Below are 24197 nucleotides of genomic sequence, written 5' to 3'. Positions count from 1 at the left end.
CGCTGGGCCTGCGCGTCCGGAGCCTGTGCTCCGCAACGGGAGAGGCCACAACAGTGAGAGGCCCGCATACCGCAAAAAGAAAAAAAAAAAAAAAAGAATGTACCTAAAACCCAAAATATGCCTAAGTGATGGGGGCACTTTGAAAACTGGAAACCACTCACAGAGAACGACTTTCAGGGAAATCCAAATTAAGACATTGAGTATACTCTGGAATAAAAGAAAGTCTGTACTTTTGATTTGCTAAGGAATTGGGATATATGGAGGTACCTAGCCCCTGCCTCTTCCTTTCTCAATGTGTTCTTATAAAGGGCAGATCTTGTTTTAAAGTTTGAAGTCTGGGGGTATTTTATTTCAGCTAATATACCAAGCTCTACAATTTAGTGCCCAATAGAGACTCCCAAGGCCAGAAAACATATGACCAGCGACTGAGTGCAGTGCTTATCTTGGGTGTTTGCTTGCAGAGTAAACATTCATGCAAGCTGTTTGTTCTTTCTATATTAAAGTATAATGAGGATATTTGGACTATGTAATATGGTCAAAGACTTGTCTTATGCATACATGAATTATATTAAATGAGCATTCTATCCAAACATTTTATCCTTGAAATCATGTTAGAACCAAGTACAAAAAAAGCCAGAAGTAAAAATACTCCCAGGATGATGGATGTTAAACTTCTTTCTTCCTCCTCACAAAAAATAAAAAATCGTAGGTGTCTGTTTTTAGCAGCATTTTCCACAGGAGATCAGAAAAGCCATTACAGGGTTATGGATGAATTCTTGGCGTTTGATGATAAGTTCCATGACTAACACGTCTATGGATTTAACAGAGCTGGAAAAGGCCATACAGATAAACAGTACTTTAGGATATTGGGCATTTGGATTCTGGAAGGAAGAAATATAAAATTACAAAATTATATTCAAATGATTTGTCTATTTCTTTTTTTAAGGAGTAAATAATTGTTTTTATTAAAAAATTTTTTTTACAGTAGGTCCTTATTGCTTATCTATTTTATATATAGTAGTGTGTACATGTCAATCCCAAACTCCCAATCTCTCCCTCCCCCCCACCTTTCCCCCCTGACGCAACCATAAGTTCATTCTCTAAGACTGTGAATCTGTTTCTGTCTTGTAAATAAGTTCATTTGTATCATTGTATTTCCCATTTTTTGATCATTGGACACATACTTGTAATAATATTAATTGAGCACCTACTATATATAAAGTGCCACTAAGTCGTAAAATAAACACAACGGTGCCCTCAAGGAGCTTGCAGTCTAGAGTGGAATATAAGAGAGATATTTCAGGTCAATTTTTTTGTAAAAATATTGACAGCAAGTACTTATGGACTGTCCCACATTTAGAACAGATGCTGTCTTTCTCAACAAGTTGGGAGATTTGGAATACTAAGCAAGAGAGCTAGAATTCCACAATTTCTTCAGTATTCAAAGGGCACAGCCTGAATGTCCTAGTTTAGACGGAGAGAGAAATCCTCTGTAATAAGCCTGCTTTTCCCTAATTGGGCTGAATTAGCATAGGAGGGAGAGAAGACAGGACTGAACAGACAATTTTCCACAAAACCTTTGCAATGTTGTTTTTAGCTCTGACAGGAAGCAATTTTAGTAATGTATGCGTATTTCCAGTCTTTTCCCTACTTTCTCCTTTTGAGAATCCTGGGTTGTTGGAGCACTGATGCTAGAGTATGAAGTGGAGAGAAGAATTGGAAAAAGTGAAAACACTACATTAATTTATGTATGAAAGGGTGTAGAGCTACTCCCAGAAGATGAGAATAGTCTGGAAAGGCTGGCGATCTGTGAGAGAAAGACACCTGGGAGATTTATGTGAGGAGAGAGAATGAGGAAATCAACCACAAAGGAACTAGCAGACTGATGCCTTAAAAAAGGACTTTGGGGAAGTCTTGCTCCCTGGTGAAGCTTAGTTCTTCTTTACTGCTTCGTGAAGAGACATCAGGAAATGCTTTCGCGGCTTTACAAGGCTTTTTAGAATCAGACGTGTGGGGTTTTTGCGCGTGTTTTGTTTGTTTGCTTGTTTTGGATGTCACTCCACTACAATATGGGCCTTAAGCAAGGGGTGAGAATAGTCACGTTAACTGAGAATAAACAGGAAAAATTCTGCCACCCACAAGGGTGCAGTCTGAGGGGACTCAGGATGGGAAAGAACAGGATACTGGCCCTAGGTAGCTAAGGTATATATCCAAGGAATGATTTCAAGGAGCCCAGTCTCTTGCATCTTCCCATACAAAGAAAAGGGCTAACTTCATCAACTTGAGATGTCTGGTTTTCTTTCATTAACACCATTCTTTTGATGTTCCTACTACTTGGATTTCATTGCAAATCCTGTACATCCTGGCTCCATCCACCCTTACCTCTTCAGAACAGTCCCTCAGAGCTGCCTGAGAGGCTGTCTCCCGGACTTAAGTCCTCAATAGGTCCACCGAATAAAACATAATTCTCAACTTTTAGGCTGTGCATTTTTTTTCAGTCGACACTCTAATAGTGTTCTCTAACTTATTAGTTGGTACAAACCTGCTCTTCCTTCCAACAGGTAGTTGCATCTTTATATAGAGGACTTCTAAAGATTAAGTATGCTTTGACGCCTAACAGAATGGTAAGATTTCAGCACAGAAGCATATACTGCTGGGGAGGTGGAAGGAGAAGCTCTTTTTCAAATATATCACAGAGGTCTTTCTTGAGGACAAAGCTAAACATATTACTCCAACGTTTCATCTTTCCATTTCAGATTTAATTATGCTTTAAAGAATAGTACCACTTTTCTACTTGAACAATAACTCTCCCCCATCTCACTCCTCCAGTCCTATTTTCAGCCTTATGTGATAAATGGACAAACTTTCTCAATTTGACTTTTCAGAGCATTACTCTCTAAGTATATAGAAAATTGAGGGAATTCCCTGGTGGTCCAGTGGTTAGGACTCGGCACTCTCATGGTCGAGGGCCTGGGTTCCATTGCTGGTCAGGGAACGAAAATTGACATTGGGTTGTTCAAATCATGCCTTTACAGCCTTATAGTAAAGTGTTTACTGGGACTTGCCTGGTGGCCCAGTGGGCAAGACTGTGCACTCCCAATGCAGGGGGCTCGGGTTTGATCCCTGGTCAGGGAACTAGAGCCTACATGCATGCCTCAGCTAAGAGTTTGCATGCTGCAACTAAGAAGCCCGCCTGCCACAACTGAGCCCACATACCACAACTAAAGATTCCACATGCCACAACTAAGTCCTGGTGCAGCCAAACTATATAAATAAAATTTTTAAAAAGTATTTACTATAATTGAAATAGAAGTTTCAAATCTAGATGAAAATGTTACTGAATGCAAGTTCATGTGCCCAACACATACTGAGGCCAAACAAACTGAAACATTGAAGTTTGGAGCAGAGAAAGTTTACTGCAGGGCCATGCAAAGAGAATGGGTGGCTCGTGCTCAAAAAAAATCCAAACTCCCCAATGGTTTTTGGGAAAAGTTTTATAGGCAAAATTTTGGATGAGGCTGCGGGGTGTGTGACTTTCTTTTGATTGGTTGGTGCTGGGGTAACAGGGTGGTGCTCCAGGACTCTTGTGCTCAGCCTGAAGTTACCATCCTCCACCTGGCTGGGGGCCATAGTTCCTGCAGAAGAACTCAAAGATATTATGTATTGATATATCCCTTCAGCAGGAGCCAGGATCCTACACTGTAGTTTCTTGATTGTTCCTCCTTTGTTCCTGTATTCCCTCACTTCCCTGATTAGCAACTGTTTGAATCTGCTCTTTGGAACTCAGGGATGTCTAGGAGGCTGAAGCCTTTATCCTGAGAATAAGAAAGGGGGACAGGGAAAGGCTTTTGTGCCCAGGAGGGCCCCACAAAGTCCTTCTCCATTACATAAAACACATAGCATAAATGATTTAACTTTTTTTTCTCTCAGATTTAACAGTTCATACTGGACACTACAAAATCCAGGATTTTTATACTAGAAATGCAATTAAAAAATAATACCTCACCTTGGGCATTCTAAGGTAAATTTATGTTGTAATGGATGGGAAAGAGAACGGGAAATTACTAAGAAAGAAGACCAGAAAGATAAAATGTAAGGTAGTGGGAATTACAAGTAGGTTTTTTTTTATTTATAGTTTTCTAGCTTTTGAAAGTGAGAGTGTATAATTTAAAAAATCATGAGAAAACTAATTTCATTAAAAATTAAATATGAATAAGAGATCTACTTTTATAATCTTCAGAGAGTTAACTGAATCTGCTAGGATTACTGGATTTAAGAACCAGTTTTAGTAACTGTTTGGGCCAATTGTTTCATTTTGGGGATGAGGTTATTGAGGTCAGAGAGGTTCAGTGCCTTGCCCCAGCTCACATAGCGAATGAGTTGGCAAATCTGGATATGGACTTTGGATTTCCTGGTGTCTCATCCAATAGTTATTCCACTGTGCCCCCAATCAATTCTACATGTCCATCTTCACAGGCTATTAAAGACAGAAGATGTGGCAGGCTCTCTGTTAGTTTTATTTTTTTTTATGTTGTCAAATATAGCTGTATTTTGTAATGCAAACTATACTGCACAATGATAAACACTTCTCTACTGTAAATGTCAAGATAGAAGATATTGGGGTGGCCAAAAAGTTTGTTCGGGTTTTGCTATGCCATCTTATGGAAAAACCCGAATGAACTTTTTGGACCCAACAGAAAGTCAATGTGTGGGGCAGCTGTATTGTTAGCCTAGGTGGTGGAAGAGGGCAGCTCTGCCATGTGCCCTGGGAGTGTTACCAAGAAGTTCAGCATAGAGACTATTCCTCTGACTCTTCCAGAGCTCATTCTGTGAGCTTTTTATATTCATTTACAATTCTCTTTCTGCTTAATTAGATTCTGAAGTTTGAATCCCAGAACCTATCAAATAAGCTTGCCTACAGCATCACAGCCAGTAACAGGAAGATCTAGAGCTTGAAGTCAGGTCTGACCCTCTTGGTTGACACTCTTCAATTGTAAGTTCTTAGAAAGGAAAGGGAGAGGTTTACCCTGACCTTATTCCAGAGTGAATTTCTTTAGTTTTCAGAAGCAGTTATGTTGCAGGAAGGGGGACCCCTTCCAGGGCCCGAGCGTGGGCTCTTGTCTAACACTTGGAAATGAATTGTCTGAGGAGACACACGTGCTGACAAAGCAAGAGACTTTATTGGAAAGGGGCGCCTGGGCGGAGAGCAGGAGGGTAAGGGAACCCAGGAGGACTGTTCTGCCACATGGCTCACAGTCTCAGTTTTCTGGTAATGGAGTTAGTTTCCGGGTTGTCTCCGGCCAGTCATTCTGACTCAGGGTCCTTCCTGTTGGTGCATGCATCGCTCAGCCAAGATGGATTCCAGCGAGAAGGATTCTGGGAGGTTGGTAGGACTTATGGACTGGCATTTCCTCTCTCCTTTTGACCTTTCCCGAATTCTTCCGGTTGGTGGTAGCTTGTTAGTTCCGCATTCCTTACCAGGACCTCCTGTTGTAAGAGAACTCATGCAAGTGGTTACTATCTTTCCTGGCTAGGGTGGGAAGTATCGGTCAGTGGTTCCCCTAGCAATCATACCATAAGTAGAGAAGCTTTGGGAAACGGAAATCTCTAATCAGACACTTTATTGAAAGGATTGTTGGTTCCACTGAAAAAGCTGGAGTTATGAGCAGAATGGGAGAGGATATTTGCTGATTCCTTTGTCAGTGCGGCATCAAGGGAAACCTAAGTGGCCTAGATGTTAAAGGAAAGACATTAGGCTGCAGAGGATACTGAATTAACCACAGCAGCAAAGAGTAGTAAGCAGACAGGTAGTGGGAGTGTTTCTGCAGTTAGTAACAGGAACTGTAAGTGACCTGGAGAACACTCTTGTTACTGAATGTAATTTTGTGTGCCCGACGCATAGTGAGGCCAAACAAACCAAAATGTCAGAGTTTGGATCAGAGAAAGGTTTACTGCAGCTCCAGGCAAGGAGAACAGGTGGCTTGTGCTCAAAAAAAAACCCGAACTCTGATGGTTTTCGGGGCGAAGTTTTTATAGGCAAAATTTGAGGGGAAGGTTGCAGGGTGTGTGACTTTCTTCTGACTGGTTGGTACTGAGGTAACAGGGCGGTGCTCCAGGAATCTCGTGCTCAGCCTGAAGTTACCTTCCTCCACCTGGGTGGGAGACTTAGTGCGTGCAGAAGAACTCAAAGATATTGTTATGTATATTCCTTCAGAATGAACCAGGACCCTGCTTTAATCATTGCACTATAGTTTCTTGATTGCTCCTCCTTTGTTTCTGCATTCCCTCACTTCCCGGATTAGTAACTGTTTGAATCTGCCCTTTGGAACTCAGGGAAGGTCTAGGAGGCTGAATGAAACCTATTTCCTATAAACAAGAAATGAGGGAAAGGACTTGTACTGGGAGGGGCCCCATAGAGTCCTGCTGCGTTTCACTCACCGTGAAGTGGTGGAACACCATCAGGCCCCGTGGGACTTCCAGTTGTAGCATTTGGCTTGTTGCATATTATGTAGTGGAATTATACATCTTTACCATAAAAATCCCTTGTGTTGTGTGGCCAGAGCTCTCTACTGAGCAGTCCAATGCAGACAACTATCTAGGTTTTTTTTCTTGGAGGTTCATACTAAGAAAGAAAAGTTAAATTGTCTCTTCTACTACAGATATTGTTAATCTTAGAGATAGTTTTTTTTTTTTTAAGCGGTATGCGGGCCTCTTACTGTTGTGGCCTCTCCCGTCGCGGAGCACAGGCTCTGGATGCGCAGGCTCAGCGGCCATGGCTCACGGTCCCGGCCGCTCCGCGGCATGTGGGATCCTCCCGGACCGGGGCACGAACCCGCATCCCCTGCACCGGCAGGCGGACTCCCAACCACTGCGCCACCAGGGAAGCCCTTAGAGATAGTTTTAGATGACACATAGGTTTTAATGTTTTCATAATAAGGTTATATGAAGCCAAACAACTCCTGGATATGCGATAGGCTTGTGTTTGGGGGATGATCACACAAAGACTCTTTATTAGAAACATTTAAGAGCAAAGTACAGTTTGCCTAATAATAGCCCACCCAGTAGAAAAGAATTTCTTTAACTTCTCTTGAATGCTTTAATCTCTACTCTGACAAAATGAATGCCTTTTGGCAAGTTAACAGTTCCTTGGTTTTTAGCTGAAACAAAGTCAAATAAATGGAGTGCTGCTAATGCTTGAGGTAAATGTGCAGTCTTGCAAGACTGGATTTAACTTGTTTTCCAAAACATATCACTTTAAATATATGTGATAAAAATATATCACAGTTATACTTCATTTAGATTTTTTCTGCATTATTTTATCTTTATTGTGTTATACTGATGCCTGATATCCCCAAACCTATGTGTACATTGGCCTTGCCACCGTGAGAGAGAATTAAATGCGAATGATGTGTGAATGAAAAATGTTGCCTGCCATATCAACAGACAAAGGATGCTGAGACCATCAAGCCATTAGGCACTACCCCTGCCCTGACGGTGAGCCCTGAGGGAACTTAGGATGGGAAAGAACAGGATACTGGCCCTAGATAGTTAAGGTGCAAAACAAAGGAATGATTTCAGTGAACCCAGAGGCTTGCATCTTCCCATACAAAGAAAAGGGCTAAATTCATTAAGTTGAGATGTCAGGTTTTCTTTCATTAACGCTAATCTTTTGATATTCTAAGTACCTGGTTTTTGTTGCAAAAACTCCTGTACATCCTGGTTCCTCCCTGGCCTCTTTCGCAGTAGCCCCTCAGAGCTGCCTGAGAGGCTGCCTCCTGGGCTTGAAGTCCTCAGCAAGTCCGCCAAATAAAACAGAATTCTCAACTTTCAGGTTGTATAGTTTTTTCAGTTAACAATGCGTCCTCTTAAGTTTCATATTTTTATTTTCCTCTGTGTAAGAATCATCCCCAAACACTCCAGTTAAAGATGGTCAAAGGATCTAAATAGACATTTCTCCAAAGAAGATATACAAATGACCAATGAGCACATGAAAAGATGCTCAACATCACTAATCATTAGGGAAATGTAAATCAAAACCACAATGAGATACTACTTCATACCCACTAGGATGGCTATAATTTAAAAAAAAAGATAATAATAAATATTGATGAGGATATGGAGAAATAGGAACCCTCATAGGTTAACATAGAGTTAAGCACATAACCCAGCAATTCCACTTCTAGGTAGACACCCAAGAAAAATGAAAATATATGTCCACACAAAAACTTACATATAAATGTTCATAGGAGAATTATTCATAATAGCCAAAAAGTAGAAACAACCAAAAATGTCTATAAACTGATAAATAGAATGTGATATGTCCATACAATGGAATATTATTAAGTAAAATAAATGAATGAAGTACTGACACATGCTACAACATGCATGAACCTTGAGGACATTATGCTAAATGAAGGAAGCTGGTCACAAAAGAACACACATTGTGTGCTTCCATTTATGAAACACCCATAATAGACCATTCTGTAGAGACAGAAAGTAGATTATTGGTTGCCTAGGGCTGAAGAATTGGGAGAAAATGGGGAGTGATTGCTGATGGATATGGGGTTTGTTTCTGGAGTGATGAAAATATTCTGAAATTGATTGTGGTGATAGTTGTACAACTCTGTGAATATACTAAATACTATTGAATTGTACTCTTTAAATGGGTAAATTTGGGGAATTCCCTGGCGGTCCAGTGGTTAGGACTCTGTGCTTTCACTTCTGAGGGCCTGGGTTCAATCCCTGGTCGGGGAACTAGAATCCCACAAGCCATGTGGCATGGCCAAAAAAAAATTTTTAATGGGTGCATTTCATGGTATGTAAATATATCTGATATATACATATATATGACATATATGTATATGGAAATCCAAAGGGCTTGTCGTGAGTACATATGTTTTAAGGCAAATATCACAGATTTACATATAAAAAAGAATGACATGGTTCTCTTTCTCTTTCATGGGTCTCTTGGCAATAATATGCAACAGTCTTTTAGCATCACCTTACTTTTTCTGGGTATCTGATAGATGTAGGGAAAAGGAAATCTTGGAGCAAAGAATGCTTAGGGAGAAAAGTATACATGCTAAACTTGTCCCAAATTGTTCATCTCTTTGGAGAAATAAGATGTGAGTGAAATAGATGAAGCAATTTATGCTGTGGTTTAATTCAACAACTATACTAGAGCTCCTTAATCAGCACTGCAGTGAGGCAGGAACTGTGGGGAAACAATAACATGAAAGACAGAGAAAGTACTGTCGAACTGGTTGACGGTGCATGAATAGATGGACGCCAACTATTCATCTGAGAGCTAAATGTAATACAAGCCATAGATGTATCAGGGATGAAGGGGGAGTTTAAGCAGAGCAGTAAAGAATAGGTTGCCCTCTGGGTAGATAAATAACAGCAAAAGGTATAATTTTATCAGTGCATTTAAAGCACATGACATTGGAGCTGGTGCATGTTAAAGCAATTTCTCAGACAAAGTGATTGCCAGTATGTGTCAAAGGTTTTATTCAAACTTGCAGCAAGTGAATGTGAAGAATCTTTCTGGAATTGGAGTTTTTATATATATTTTTGAAGTATAACGTACATGCAGTTAAATATGTTAATCTTGAGTGTACAGCTTGATGAATTTTTACCCTTGTGTAACCACAATCCAGATCATGGTACAGAACATTCCCACCACTCCAGAAAGCTTCTTCATGTCTGTTCCCAGTCAATACTACTTTGACTCACCCAGGTAACCATTGATGAGTTTTGCTTATTCTTGAACTTTGTAATAAATGAAATCATACCACATGTCTTCTTTTTTGCCTGGCCTTCTTTTGCTCTACAAAAGATGCCTGTGAGCATCAACAGTGTTTTCATGTGCAGCACTAGTTCATTCCTTTTTATTGCTGTGTAGTATTCCACTGTATGAATATACCAAAATTTACTTGTCTCTTTACCTATTGTTGGACATTAGAGTTGTTTCCAGCATTTGGCTATTAGAAATAATGCAGTCGTAACCCTCCTTGTACAAGTCTTTTGGTGGAATGTGCACTAATTTCTCTTCGGTACATACTGTGGAGTGGAATTGCTGGTTCATAGGGTTTGCATAAGCACAGCTTTTGGATGTACTGCCAATTTTCCAAAGTGGAGGTACATATTTATACTCCTTCCAGCAACGTCTGAGAGTACCAGTGGAAGTGTGTTTTTTTTTTAATAGAGTAAGAGTGTGGTTAGATGCTGATGTTAAACTAAGTAATAGAAAGAAGATCTGGTTCTAGGATATACACAAGAAAGATATTTGGTTCTGTGGTTAATGCATTGGGAGCATAAATTTAACTTCCCAGACAGGGCTCTAAATCTAATCAACATTTATTAGAAAAGTGCTCAAACATTTTTATCAGAAATGTAAATACTTTCTAGGAGAGATTGTTAATAGCATCCTCAAAAAGTTCTACTCCAGTTCACCTTTGCTAAGATTTGAGAAAACTTTTTTTTTTTTTTTTTGAGAAAACTTTTGTTCTCACAGACCTAGGTTCAATGCCAGATATGCCATTTAGTAGTTTTATGACCTTTGGTAAATTAAACTCTTTGTGCCTTTGTTTTCTTAGATATGAGATGGGGACAATAATATCTATCTCACAGGATTAGTCTAGAGGGTTTTTTTTTTTTTTAAGATTTATTTATTATTTATTTATTTTATTTATTTATTTTTTTGCTGTGTCGGGTCTTAGTTGCAGCATGTGGGGTCTTTTCGTTGCAGCGTGTGGGCTCTTTGTTGTGGTGTGTGGGCTTCTCTCTAGTTGTGGCATGCGGGTTTTCTCTTCTCTAGTTGTGGCGCATAGGCTCCAGAGCACGCGGGCTCTGTAGTTAACAGCATGCGGGCTCTAGTTGAGGTGTGCAAGCTCTGTAGTTGTGGTACACGGGCTTACTTGCCCTGCGGCATGTGGGATCTTAGTTCCCCAACCAGGGATCGAACCCGTGTCCTCTGCATTGTAAGGCAGATTCTTTACCAGTGGACCACCAGGGAAGTCCCTAGTCTAGAGTTTTAATGCCTGGCACTGAGCAAGTGTTCAGTTGATTCTAACTCCCTTCCTTTCTTCCTTCCTTTCTGTTTTCTTCCTTCCTTTCTTCTTCTTTGAGAGGTTAAGTGAGTTGATATGATGACAGCATTGTGCCCTTATAATAATCTTAACAAACACACAAGTATAGCGTGACATTGGGGAAAGTGGGAGAGTATGGCTGGAGATGAGAAAAGAATTAAAAATGTAGGAGGGTAAGACATCACGTCCCCATTTAAAAATTAAAGTTCTCCATAATAATGATGACATTGGGGGTGGGGAAGTGGTGAGCAGAATAGAACATCTGATATTCTGAAAATTAAGCCTCATTGTCTATATCAACATTAACCACACACATACACACACTAGAAAAGAGACTGAATCAGCCTTAATGATACGCTATAAGTAGATTTGCATTGAACTGAAAAATACGTCCATGTGAAAGTATATCAAAATTAAAATCTCATTTGCATATATAATATCAGTTAGAGCAAATGTTCATTGCATGATAATCCTCCCCCCAGGAGAGGCCATTAGGTTGATTTGCATTCATTTAAATGTTCATGTGGGACGTTGATTTTGTCTGTGTAATTACTAGAGTAGTTAATACATGTGCTGTTAAAACACTTAAAAGACTTCAGAATTTGTAACACACAAATGTGGCAATGGATGCGCCCAACTCAAAGGAAAGCTTCTCATATAAATAGACTCCATTTTTTCAGTGTGGGCAAAGAAACTGAAACTAATTACTCCACACAAATCTCTCCCCACCCACTGTTACTCTTGTGGCAGGGATTCACGAATGAATGGAGACTCATTTTTACAGTAAGCAAAATAATAAGTAAATTACATGATATGTTAGAAGATGTGGTAGATTGCAAGTATGGCCACGGATTTTTCCCACCCCTGTTTGTACACCCTTTTATCGTGTTGTTTTGCAATACGACTTTGCAGCTCTTCTTACCAAGCATTGGAGTCTGTTTCTCAACCTGTTAAATCTAGGCTGGTCACGTGACTTACTTTGGCCAATAGGACATTAGCAAATAAGACACAAACACAAGCAACGTTTGAAAAGTGCTAGCTCACTGGGGCTTACTCCCTTACTGCTCTTGGAACCCTCAAACCACTATGTGAATGATTCTAAGGAAGACTGCTGGAAAATGAGAAAGCTACATGGAAGAGAACAGAGGTCCCTCAGCCTGCCAACCACTAGAAATGTGAATGAGGCCATTCTGGATTGTGCAGCCATCAGCTGGCCTGCCAGCTGACCACAGACGCATGAGCAAACCCAGGAGAGGTCAGCTGAGTCAGTCCAGGCCAGAAGAACTGCACAGCCAACCCACAGTCTACAACGTAGATAAAATGGCGGTTGTTTTAAGCTGCTAAATTTGCAGTATTTTGTTATGCAGAAGTAGCTAACTGGTACTGCAGGTTTTAAATACTTGAGAGAGAAAGAGAGCAGAGAAAGAGGGATTAGAAGTATGTATGTGATACAGCCACTATGGAGAACAGTATGGAGGCTCCTTAAAAAACTAAAATTAGAACTACCATAAGACCCAGCAATCCCACCACTGGGCATATACCCTGAGAAAACCATAATTCAAAAAGACACATGTACCCCAATGTTCATTGCAGCACTATTACAATAGCCAGGACATGGAAGCAACCTAAGTGTCCATCAGCAGATGAATGGATAAAGAAGATGTGGCACATATATACAATGGAATATTACTCAGCCATAAAAAGAAATGAAATTGAGTTATTTGTAGTGAGGTGGATGGACCTAGAGACTGTCATACAGAGTGAAGTAAGTCAGAAAGAGAAAAACAAATACCGTATGCTAACATATATATGGAATCTTAAAAAAAAAATTGGTTCTGAAGAACCTAGGGGCAGGACAGGAATAAAGATGCAGATGTAGAGAATGGACTTGAGGACATGGAGAGGGGGAAGGGTAAGCTGGGACGAAGTGAGAGAGTGGCATGGACATATATACACTACCAAACGTAAGGTAGATAGATAGTGGGAAGCAGCCGCATAGCACAGGGAGATCAGCTCCGTGCTTTGTGACCACCTAGAGGGGTGGGATAGGGAGGGTGGGAGACGCAAGAGGGAGGAGATATGGGAACATATGTATATGTATATGTATAGCTGATTCACTTTGTTATAAAGCAGAAACTAACACACCACTGTAAAGCAGTTATACTCCAATAAAGATAATAAAAAAAAAGAAGTGTGTATGTGGGTGTCTGAGGGGATATGTTGCCATTTTAAATAACTTTGTCGAGAATTCCCTGGCAGTCCGGTGGTTAGGACTCTGTGCTTTAACTGCCGAGGGCCCGTTTCGATCCCTGGTTGGGGAACTAACATCCCACAAGCCACGGGGTGTGGCCTAAAAAAAAAATTTTTTTTTTTTTTTGCGGCACGTGGGCCTCTCACTGCTGTGGCCTCTCCTGTTGCGGAGCACAGGATCCGGACGCTCAGGCTCAGCGGCCAGGGCTCACGGGCCCAGCTGCTCCGCGGCATGTGAGATCTTCCCGGACTGGAGCACGAACCCGGGTCTCCTGCATCGGCAGGCGGACTCTCAACCACTGCGCCACCAGGGAAGCCCTAAAAAAATTTTTTTAACTTGAAAAATAAAAGAAGTAACTTTGTCAGGGAAGGCTTTGCTGAGCAGATAACATTCGACTAAACACATGAAGGAGATACGGAAGTGACTCATGGGGTTATTTAAGAGAATAACATGCCTTGCAAAGGGAATAGCAAGTAGAAAGTTCCTGAGGCACTACGTGTCTGGCTGTTTGGAAGAAAACCAAGGTCAGAGTGTCTGGAGCACTGTAGGAGATGAGGGCAAAGAGGTAACAGGAGGCCAACTATTCCCGGAGTTCCCTATTAACATCTGGGAAGAGCCTTCCAATATATAGGACATGACACCCCTGTGGCTTGCCATGTCTGATAGGAGACCACACTAATGAATCAATCTAGAGGTAGAGAACTGACACAAGCTGGGCCAACCAGGTTCTTCCTCCTGGAAATTTGAAACTTGGGACACAGGAACCCAAGATTGGGAGGTGTTAAGAGCTGAAGTCACCTTACTTGCTGAAGTCAAGAGACCCAGGATCCACACCCAGCTCTTGCTGTTGAATTTCTAGAGCTGGGTTGCTTCTTGTCCATGTCAAGGTTTAGGAGCTGAACTTGTTTGTGAGGCTGTGGAACAGCCCTGAATGATTACAATGAATTTGCTCTGACTCTCAATCCTTTTTCTTAAATAAGACAAAGTTAATTTCTGTTGCTTGCCAATGAAAGAACCTTAACTAATGCAATCATCTTGTGATTTCTCTCTTGTTGTTTAATATACGCCTTTTCTTCTGAAATGGATTATTAGATTCTTAGAGACAAGAATAATTTCTTCAATTTGTTTCATATCCTTCATCTATCCAGCTGTGCTTATAGGACACGATAATGACAGCTAAGTATTCATTCAGTGTCTGTAATGTGGTAAGCACTGTGCTAAGTGCTTATGTAAATTATCTTATTTAAACTTCACAATAATTCTATGAATAACTACTCTGATCATCTCCATTTTTACAGATGAGGGAACAGAGGCCAGAGAGGTGACATGGCTAATAAAGGGTGGTGTGTGGACTCAAACCCAGACAATCTCACCCCAAAACCTACATTCTTTCAGGACCCAGCACTGAGAAGGTACTTAAAGATACTTGTGTATTCTTTTCATTGAAGAGTGCTAAGTACCCACAAAATCACTTTCTTGGGTGATCACCTGGCCTTCACCATCCAGACAGGGTTTTGCCAGCCTCCCTCCACTGTGGGCAGAGAGGTTTCATTCTAGGAACTTACTATCCATGACAAGTTAGGGGGTGTGATGTACAGACAGCTGAAAAGCATTCCTGCTCAGAAAGTGTCCCTTACCCCATCAGGGCCAGACATGACAAAAATGGGTCATATTTTGGGTTAATATTCTTGTTAAGATGCAAATAATTTATGCAAATGTGAGTAAGTATAACATGACATGAATTCATTAACATACATCAGTACATATTAATTAACCGGGGAAAAAAACCAAAGCTCTGTGAGGGCAAGGCCTGCGGCTACTCTGCTCATTTTTGCATTACCTCGCACAATGCCTGACTCACGGTATGTAGTCAATAAAAATTGCCAAATGCATTGGATGAATGAATGAAGAGTTGGCATCAGAGAATAAGGGTCCAGCTAGGAGAGTTTAACTACATAGGGTTTAAGTCTACTCCTAATGGACGCATAGGAATCTTACTGTGTGAATTTTATGATTCTTCTGATTTGTAGAGGTTTATGTTGTAAATGCGCACAGGGTGCACTTAGATGAGACCAGTCCCCTGTGTTTTGGAGGTAGGTCTCCCCGGAGGGGTGAGATGATAGTTTGCATTAATAACCCAGACAAGACTGACAGAAATGCAGTGGGAGAGTCATGATGGGTGGCAAAGCAGGAATATGGCCTTTGACTCTAGGTTGAGGACAGAATAGACATCTGCTGTGTCAGCCGTAGGGAACTAGAATGTGGATGAGAAACCTGTGTGGAGAAGTTGCCTGGTACCATGGGGAAGAGCATTGCGGTAGAATACACTGATGGCTCTAGTTTCTTGTCCCTTCCTATATAGATGGCCATTGCCATCTAACTTTGCAGTGCCTTCCTGGGTTGGGTGCACTTCTCTGTCCCTTGACTTTGAGTTCAGCCAAAGGATTTTATTTGGCCAATAGAATGAGGAGGCAATGATGCTGCACAAGTTCTGAGCCTGGCAAGAGACTGCAAGTTTTCTCTTGTGTCTTGCCCTTGTACTATTACCGTAAGAAGAGTATGCAGGCACCAGCCTTGTAGTCCCGTGTGATAACAGACTCAATGCAGCAGAGTCACCTCCAACCAAGTTCAGCCTAAATCTCATCTAACCCGCAGATACATGAGAGTGAACGATTCTGGTTTTAAGCCACTGACTTTTTTTTTTTTAACATCTTTATTGGACTATAATTGCTTTACAATGGTGTGTTAGTTTCTGCTTTATAACAAAGTGAATCAGTTATTCATATACATATGTTCCCATATCTCTTCCCTCTTGCGTCTCCCTCCCTCCCACCCTCCCTATCCCACCCCTCTAGGTGGTCACATGGCTAGGGCTAACTGATACAAGCACCAGACTTATAGAAGAGTAGACCTTAGTCTGAATTCTGGCTGTTTCACTGACTGACTATGTGTCCATGGACAAAGCATTTAAACATTCTGAGCCTCAGTTTTCTTACCAGTAAAATGGGCACGATAATACCTACCTTATCTTTTAAGGCTGCTAAGAGGAATATCAAAGACACATGGGAAGATCTTCATAAATAAATACTAGATTAATGCTTTTTTCTTTATTACTGGAGATCACTGATTCTTTCTACAATACTTTTTATTTTTTTCTCTCTTGGTATGTTATAGGATTCTCACTTAAAATTTCACATTGTCACAACTGTTCTACCCCATGCCAAAGTTTTTTTTTTTATTTTAAAAGTCATGTATTTATTTATTTATCTTTTATGTTTTAAAGTCTCTTTTACTTTTTTAAAATTGAACTATAGTTGGTTTACAATACCATGTTAGTTTCAGGTGTACAGCACATGCCAAAATTTTAATGAGCGAACAGTGAGCCTCTGGGGGCCACAGTGGTAGTGGGAACAGTTAGAAGATTGAAAGACCCTCAAGAGGAATAATGGAACTCAAGGGGGAAAATTCAATACCTCCCCACTTGATGATGGTGCTCCAGTGTTTGGTTTCGTAAGAAATCATTTCCTGATACTTAGAGGGAAGAACCATCTTAAGCAGCTCAACTCTTCTTGGCCTCCTGGCCACCCTTGGTATCAAAAGCCTAGAGATGAACCAGAAGATAAAAGGCGGTACAGGAAGAGCAAATCCCACTAGCTATCCTAGCATGACACTTCCCAACTCCAAGGGTGCTGTATTCAGTGGACTGGATATGAAAAAACGCCCAACCCTTAGACCCAGATACTCAAATTATTGCTCCTCCTCTGAGCTTACAGCCCATTCTCTCTCTCCCCGTCTCATTTGCCATTTAATTATGTGCTGCCTTGTAAGACCAGTGTGCTACTCCCATCATGTCATTTCAGTGCCATGTGGCCTCCTTGTAAGTTTACTTTTCAGACCTTTTATTTTATGTCAGGTACTGATAACAATGGACTCTTTCCATGACAAAACAGATTTACAGATTTATAGTCAGCTTGTGATCAAGATGTTATAGAAATATCTACCACTGAAGAAAGGGTTCAGTGGAATCAGACAATGATTAATTGGGCTTTTCAGATTTAAAGAAAAAAATCAAGCAACACATCAAACAGACTTGATATAATTTACAAGTATGTGTGTGGGGGGATCCTTGAATAATATTCATTATTTGTTCTCTTAAGCGGAACAGCTTTGCTTGTCCATGCTGAATAGGCTGAATGATACTGAAGCAGGTCATGCTTTCTAGCAGATGTATTTAGGGAGTTGAACACACACACACACACACACACACGCACACACACGATGGGGAGGCTTTATCTCTTTTAACTTTTTAATTTACTGCTATACTCCTAATGCCTAGAACGGTTCCTGGCATATAGCAGGCAAATATGCACTCAAATATTTCTCAACTGCCTACTACCTGCCAGATCCTGTTCTAGACTCTAGGGACACTCCATTAAGTAAAGCAGAAATACATGTTTTCATGGTGTTTATATTGTACAAGTGGGAGACAGAAAATAAAGAAATAAATGAAGGCAATATTTAGTATGTCAGATGGCTGGGACTGGGAGGAATAAAGCAGAAATCGGAGATAGGAAGTGCTGGGGTTAGGTAGGAGAGTCAGTATTTTAAATTGGGTAGTCAAGGAAGACCTCGGGGAGCTTTTTTTTTTTTTTTTTTTTTTGTGGTACGCAGGCCTCTCACTGTTGTGGCCTCTCCCGTTGCAGAGCACAGGCTCCAGACACGCAGGCTCAGCGGCCATGGCTCACGGGCCCAGCCGCTCCGCGGCATGTGGGATCTTCCCGGACCGGGGCACGAACCCATGTTCCCTGCATCGGCAGGTGGACTGTCAACCACTGGGCCACCAGGGAAGCCCCTCGGGGAGTTTTTGAAGAGAAACCTAAAGTTGTTGAGAGAGCGAGCCCTGATGATATTTGGGGGAAGAGAGTTCTAGGCAGAGGGAACAGTCAGTGCACCAGCCTCATATGTGGAAGGAAGAGCAGGGAGGCCAGTATGAACAGAGTGGAGGAAACTAGGGAGACAGTGGAAGAGGACAGGTTTAGAGAGATGGCAGGACTTAGATCATGTAGGGACTTAGTGACCATTGCAAGAATTGGGTTTTTACTCTGAGGGAGACAGAGAGGCAATGGGGAATTCTGAACAGATGAATGACATGTTTGGAACCGTAATTTTGTTTTAATTAATTAATTAATTAATTAATTTTTGGCTGCATTGGGTCTTCGTTGCGGTGCACGGGCTTCTCGTTGCTGTGCCTTCTCTTGTTGCGGAGCATGGGCTCTAGGTGCGTGGGCTTCAGTAGTTGTGGCGTGCAGGATCAGTAGTTGTGGCGCACGGGCTTCGTTGCTCCGTGGCGTGATGGATCTTCCCGGACCAGCGCTCGAACCCGTGCCCCCAGCATTGTCAGGCGGATTCTTTTTTTTTTTTTTTTGCGGTACGCGGGCCTCTCACCGTTGTGGCATCTCCCGTTACGGAGCACAGGCTCAGTGGCCATGGCTCATGGGCCCAGCCGCTCCGTGGCACGTGGGATCCTCCCGGACTGGGGCACGAGCCCACGTCCCCTGCATCGGCAGGCGGACTCTCAACCACTGCGCCACCAGGGAAGCCCATGTCAGGCGGATTCTTAACCACTGCACCACCAGGGAAGCCCTGGAGTTGTAATTTTTAAATAAATCAAGGATTGAATTATTAATAAATTGTAGAGAAGAATTTTAATTTTTAATAACTCAAGGATTGAATTATTAATAAATTGTAGAGAATAGACAAATTTCGTGTTCAGAAGAACTGCAAATAATTTATGCAGATGCCTCACATTCAAGGAGATGGAACATAACTTCCCACTCCTTGCAAGTGTGGATTGTGGGACTTCCCTGACAGTCCAGTGGTTAAGACTCCATGCTTGCACTGCAGGGGGTGCAGTTTCGATCCCTGGTCAGGGAACTAAGATCCCGCATGCTGCACAGCATGGCCAAAAAAAGTGTGGGTTGTGATTTTCTTCCAAAGAATACAGTATGAAAAGGGAAAACACAGTAACTTTAAAGTAGAGAAAACTGTCAAACACTTTCTCAGCCAGGTGACCAAGGTCAACATCAACAATGATAGGTCATATTGATAGTATATACCCTTGCATATACTATCAATACCCTTGTATATACTATCAAGCATATATACTGTCAACATGGCATTGTATTTTTTTTTTTTTTAAATTATTTATTTATTTATTTATTTTTATCTATTTATGGCTGTGTTGGGTCTTCATTTCTGTGCGAGGGCTTTCTCTAGTTGTGGCAAGTGGGGGCCACTCCTCATCGCGGTGCGCGGGCCTCTCACTATTGCGGCCTCTCTTGTTGCGGAGCACAGGCTCCAGACGCGCAGGCTCAGTAATTGTGGCTCACGGGGCCAGCTGCTCCGTGGCATGTGGGATCTTCCCAGACCAGGACTCGAACCCGTGTGCCCTGCATTGGCAGGCGGACTCTCAACCACTGCGCCACCAGGGAAGCCCCGGCATTGTATTTTTAAAGGATCATTCCAGACACTGTGGGAGAATCGACTCGAGGGGGCAAAGGGAAGAAGCAAGGAGACCAGTTGGGCTGTTTGTAATAACACAGCAGACATGATGGTGGCTGGACTAGGATGGTAGCAGTGCAGGTTGTAAGAAGTGGCTGGATTCTAGATGTGTCTTGAAGGTAGAATAAGCAGTGTTTGCTAATGTATTGGATTAGGGGTGTGAGAAAGAGAGAAGTCAAAGATGATCCAGCAGTCCCACTCCTGGGCATATATCCAGAGAAGACCATAATTCAAAACAATACATGCACCCCAGTGTTCATTGCAGCACTATTTACAATAGCCAAGACATGGAAGCAACCTAAATGTCCATCGACAGATGAATGGATAAAGAAGATGTGGTATATATACACACAATGGAATATTACACAACCATAAAAAAGAATGAAATAATGCCATTTGCAGCAACATGGATGGACCTAGAGATTATCACACTGAGTGAAGTAAGTCAAACAGAGAAAGACAAATGTCATATGACATCACTTATATGTGGGATCTAATAAAAAATGATACAAATGAACTTATTTACAAAACAGAAGCAGACTCACAGATCTCAAAATCAAACTTATGGTTACCAAAGGGGAAAGGGGAGGGGAAGGCATAAATTAGGAGAATGGGATTAACATATACACACTACTATATATAAAATAGGTAACTAATAAGGACCTACTATATAGCACAGGGAACCCTACTCAATGTTCTGTAACAACCTATATGGGAAAAGAATCTGAAAAACTAAATGCTGGAGAGGGTGTGGAGAAAAGGGAACCCTCTTGCACTGTTGGTTAGAATGTAAATTGATACAGCCACTATGGAGGACAGTACAGAGGTTCCTTAAAAAACTAAAAATAGAACTACCATACGACCCAGCAATCCCACTACTGGGCATATACCCTGAGAAAACCATAATTCAAAAAGAGTCATGTACCAAAATGTTCATTGCAGCTCTATTTACAACAGCCAGGACATGGAAGCAACCTAAGTGTCCATCAACAGATGAATGGATAAAGAAGATGTGGCACATATATACAATGGAATATTACTCAGCCATAAAAGGAAACAAAATTGAGTTATTTGTAGTGAGGTGGATGGACCTAGAGTCTGTCATACAGAGTGAAGTAAGTCAGAAAGAGAAAAACAAATACCATATGCTAACACATATATATGGAATCTAAAAAAAAAGAAATGGTTCTGAAGAACCTAGGGGCAGGACAGGAATAAAGATGCAGACATAGAGAATGGACTTGAGGACACAGGGAGGGGGAAGGGTAAGCTGGGACGAAGTGAGAGAGTGGCATGGACATATATACACTACCAAATGTAAAACAGATAGCTAGTGGGAAGCAGCCACATAGCACAGGGAGATCAGCTCGGTGCTTTGTGACCACCTAGAGGCGTGGGATAGGGAGGGTGGGAGGGAGACGCAAGAGGGAGGAGATATGGGGATGATATATGTATATGTGTAGCTGATGCACTTCGTTATAAAGCAGAAACTAACACACCACTGTAAAGCAATTATAATCCAATAAAGATGTTAAAAAAATAAAAGACCTACTGCTCTTTAAAATTAAAAATAAAAAGAATCTGAAAAAGAATGGATATATATATATATATATCACTGATTCACTTTGCTGTACACCTGAAACTAACACAACATTGTAAATCAACTATACTCCAATAAAATTTAAAAAAATAAAAAAACAATTTTCTTTGATTGCAGAGTTAAAAAAATGATCTAAGGATTTTTAGCTTGGGCATCAATATGGATGGAGTTGCCATTCGACAATATGAGGAAGACCTGAACAGGAGAAGATCTGGTTGGAAATATCAAGAGTTGGATTTTGTACAAGGTAAGTTCCAGATTCCTATGCGTCATCCACTTGAGGATGTTAAGCAGGTTGCTGGATAAGTGTCTGGAATTCAGAGGAAATGTCTGGACCAGAGATAGAAATATGGGAGTCATTAGCAAATAATTGGAATTTTAAAACACAAGACTGGATTAGATCACAGGTGCTTGATAAATATTTGATAGGTAATAAATAAATATACACTATCTCTTCTGGTAGAACACATTTTCTATAAGAATTGTTTATATGCAATTGCAAATAGGGAAACAATGTCTGTATAATGCGGAAATTGTGTTGGAGTATAATCATAGCCTTCAGCATGAAAGGAAAAAGGACTTAACTTGGCTGCTGCACAGTCAGAAGGCTTCTAAGCTTTATTTTAAGAAAATGAAAAGTGAGAGTCTGCACCAAGGGCTTCCTCCCTAAGGAAGCCTTGCATGGTTCTTGCTCCAGGTAGATTGCACTTCCTCCTGTGCTTACCTGGTAGCCTCATGTCTTCGAGCTCCACTTCCGTGTACGCTGTCTCAGCTCTATCAAGTCAGAATTTCCTCTCTTTTGGTTTCTTGCACTTTTAGTATCCCCTCAGGCAGCCTCTGGCCATACCAAGCTGTGTGTCTGAGATATTCATTTTTTTATTTTATTAATGCTCTGCTAATAAAGTTGCATAAGTTTTGAGTGAACTGCCCCTAACTCTTTTTTTTTTCTAGAAGCCTTGTTAATTTTAGTGTGTTATTTTGCAAAATGAGAGATTTTTCAGGGCAATGATTGTATACATGTAGAGGACATGTTATTTTTGTCCACATCTTTCCTAGCATCTTTTTCTTTAGGAACTGTACGTTCCTTGTCAGGTAAGGCTATCCATCTATCCATCATGTTCCCCTCCAAAACAGACTGACAGGAATGGGCACATGACCCAGGGTAGCCAATCAGAATACACTACCTACGTGGCCCATGGTGATTTGTTCAGGAATTGACACATGACCCAAGCAGAGCCAATCCCTGGAGCTTTGCTGGAGCTATTAGGAAGGAGAACTCTTTCGTCTCTGGAGCTGTCTTGGACATTATCTGCCTAAAGAAGATGCCATCACAAGAGAAAGGAGACACAAATTAAGCATTCAAAGTAAATTATTCAACTTCTGTGTATTTCTCCCATCATTTTTTTCTTGGAAAACTCCTAGTCTTTCTTCAAGGCTCAGTTCAATTATCTTCTGGTGAAATGTTTCATGGCCACCCCACCTCCTCCATGGAGGGCTGTGAGCTCCCTTCTCATGCCCACAGCACTTTGTACACATCCCTCTTATAGCATTGCTGCGGGAGTTTATTGTCTGCTCTCCCTTCCCCCACCCTTTGGTGTATAGTGTATGGCATTCTTGACATTAGTGACTTTGCCTTATTCATCTCTGTAAGCCCAGGACCTAACACAATGTCTAGTACATGGTAGGTGCATAGTAGCTGTGAGTTGAATTGAATAGATGACGATATGATTCTAGTAGATCATCTTGCATGAAAAGAGACATTGTCTTAGATACACACACACACACACACATTCTAGGGGAATATAGGATTTATGATAGGTAAGAATTTTGATCCAAGTACCTAATAGCTTAAAACAAAAGAGCAATTCATTGAGATGAACCTTGAAAATAAGATAGCAAGGGAGAATGCAGAGTAGGGGACACTTTGGAAGAAGAGACAAAATAAAGTTAGAAAAGAAACAGCACCTTATAAACTTGGAGAATAGAGATAGAGAAGCTGAGGGATGATATTATTCAGGAAAGTAGGTATAGATAAGGAAGAAAAGTAAAAGGAAATAGTTGGGAAAAGATGAAAAGTATAGAAGTGTTGGTGGAAGGCAGGGGTGGGAAGGTCCTGAATGTTGGACCTTTGAGCTTTCAATACAAATTTGTTTTCCACTGAGTGTCAGGCTGTGTGCTGGGTTATTGGAACATTGAAATGAATGTCATAGTCTCTGCCCATTGTGGGGGAGATGTAGGTTTATAACGGTGGTTAAAAAAAAAAAAGTAGTGGCATGATGAGAAGGGGTGTGTGTTGGGGGAGATTACCCAATTTTCTGAATGGGCAGCAACCTTCCATTCTTGACCAGAGTTGTAGGAAGTATGGCAGCTGAAATGCTGTCCCTAAGTTGGGAAAATGTGCCACTCTCTCCCCATTCTTGTCTCTTTCTCTCTCAATTCTATAATCCCTGACATTTGCCAATACTAACGGGATTCTTATTCTACATGCTCCTCCTCCCAGTTTTGATATGATGGAGGTAGGACTGTGGTCTCATCGCCCCCCTCCACCCAGCAGAGCAATATTACCTCTACCAGAAAAATGCCAGGCCCCAAGGCAGAATTTCCAATCCATATTTGCCGGAAATATTACTTCTATAAGTCCTGGCACTATATGGCACCTTGACTGTCCCAACAAAGCTTGGGTAGGGCCTAAGCT

The sequence above is a fragment of the Mesoplodon bidens genome (assembly GCF_964165515.1).
Source record: "Mesoplodon bidens genome assembly, chromosome: X".
NCBI lineage: Eukaryota > Metazoa > Chordata > Mammalia > Artiodactyla > Ziphiidae > Mesoplodon > Mesoplodon bidens.
The sequence above is the reverse complement of the archived record's forward strand: the minus strand, read 5'-3'. Positions refer to the sequence as shown.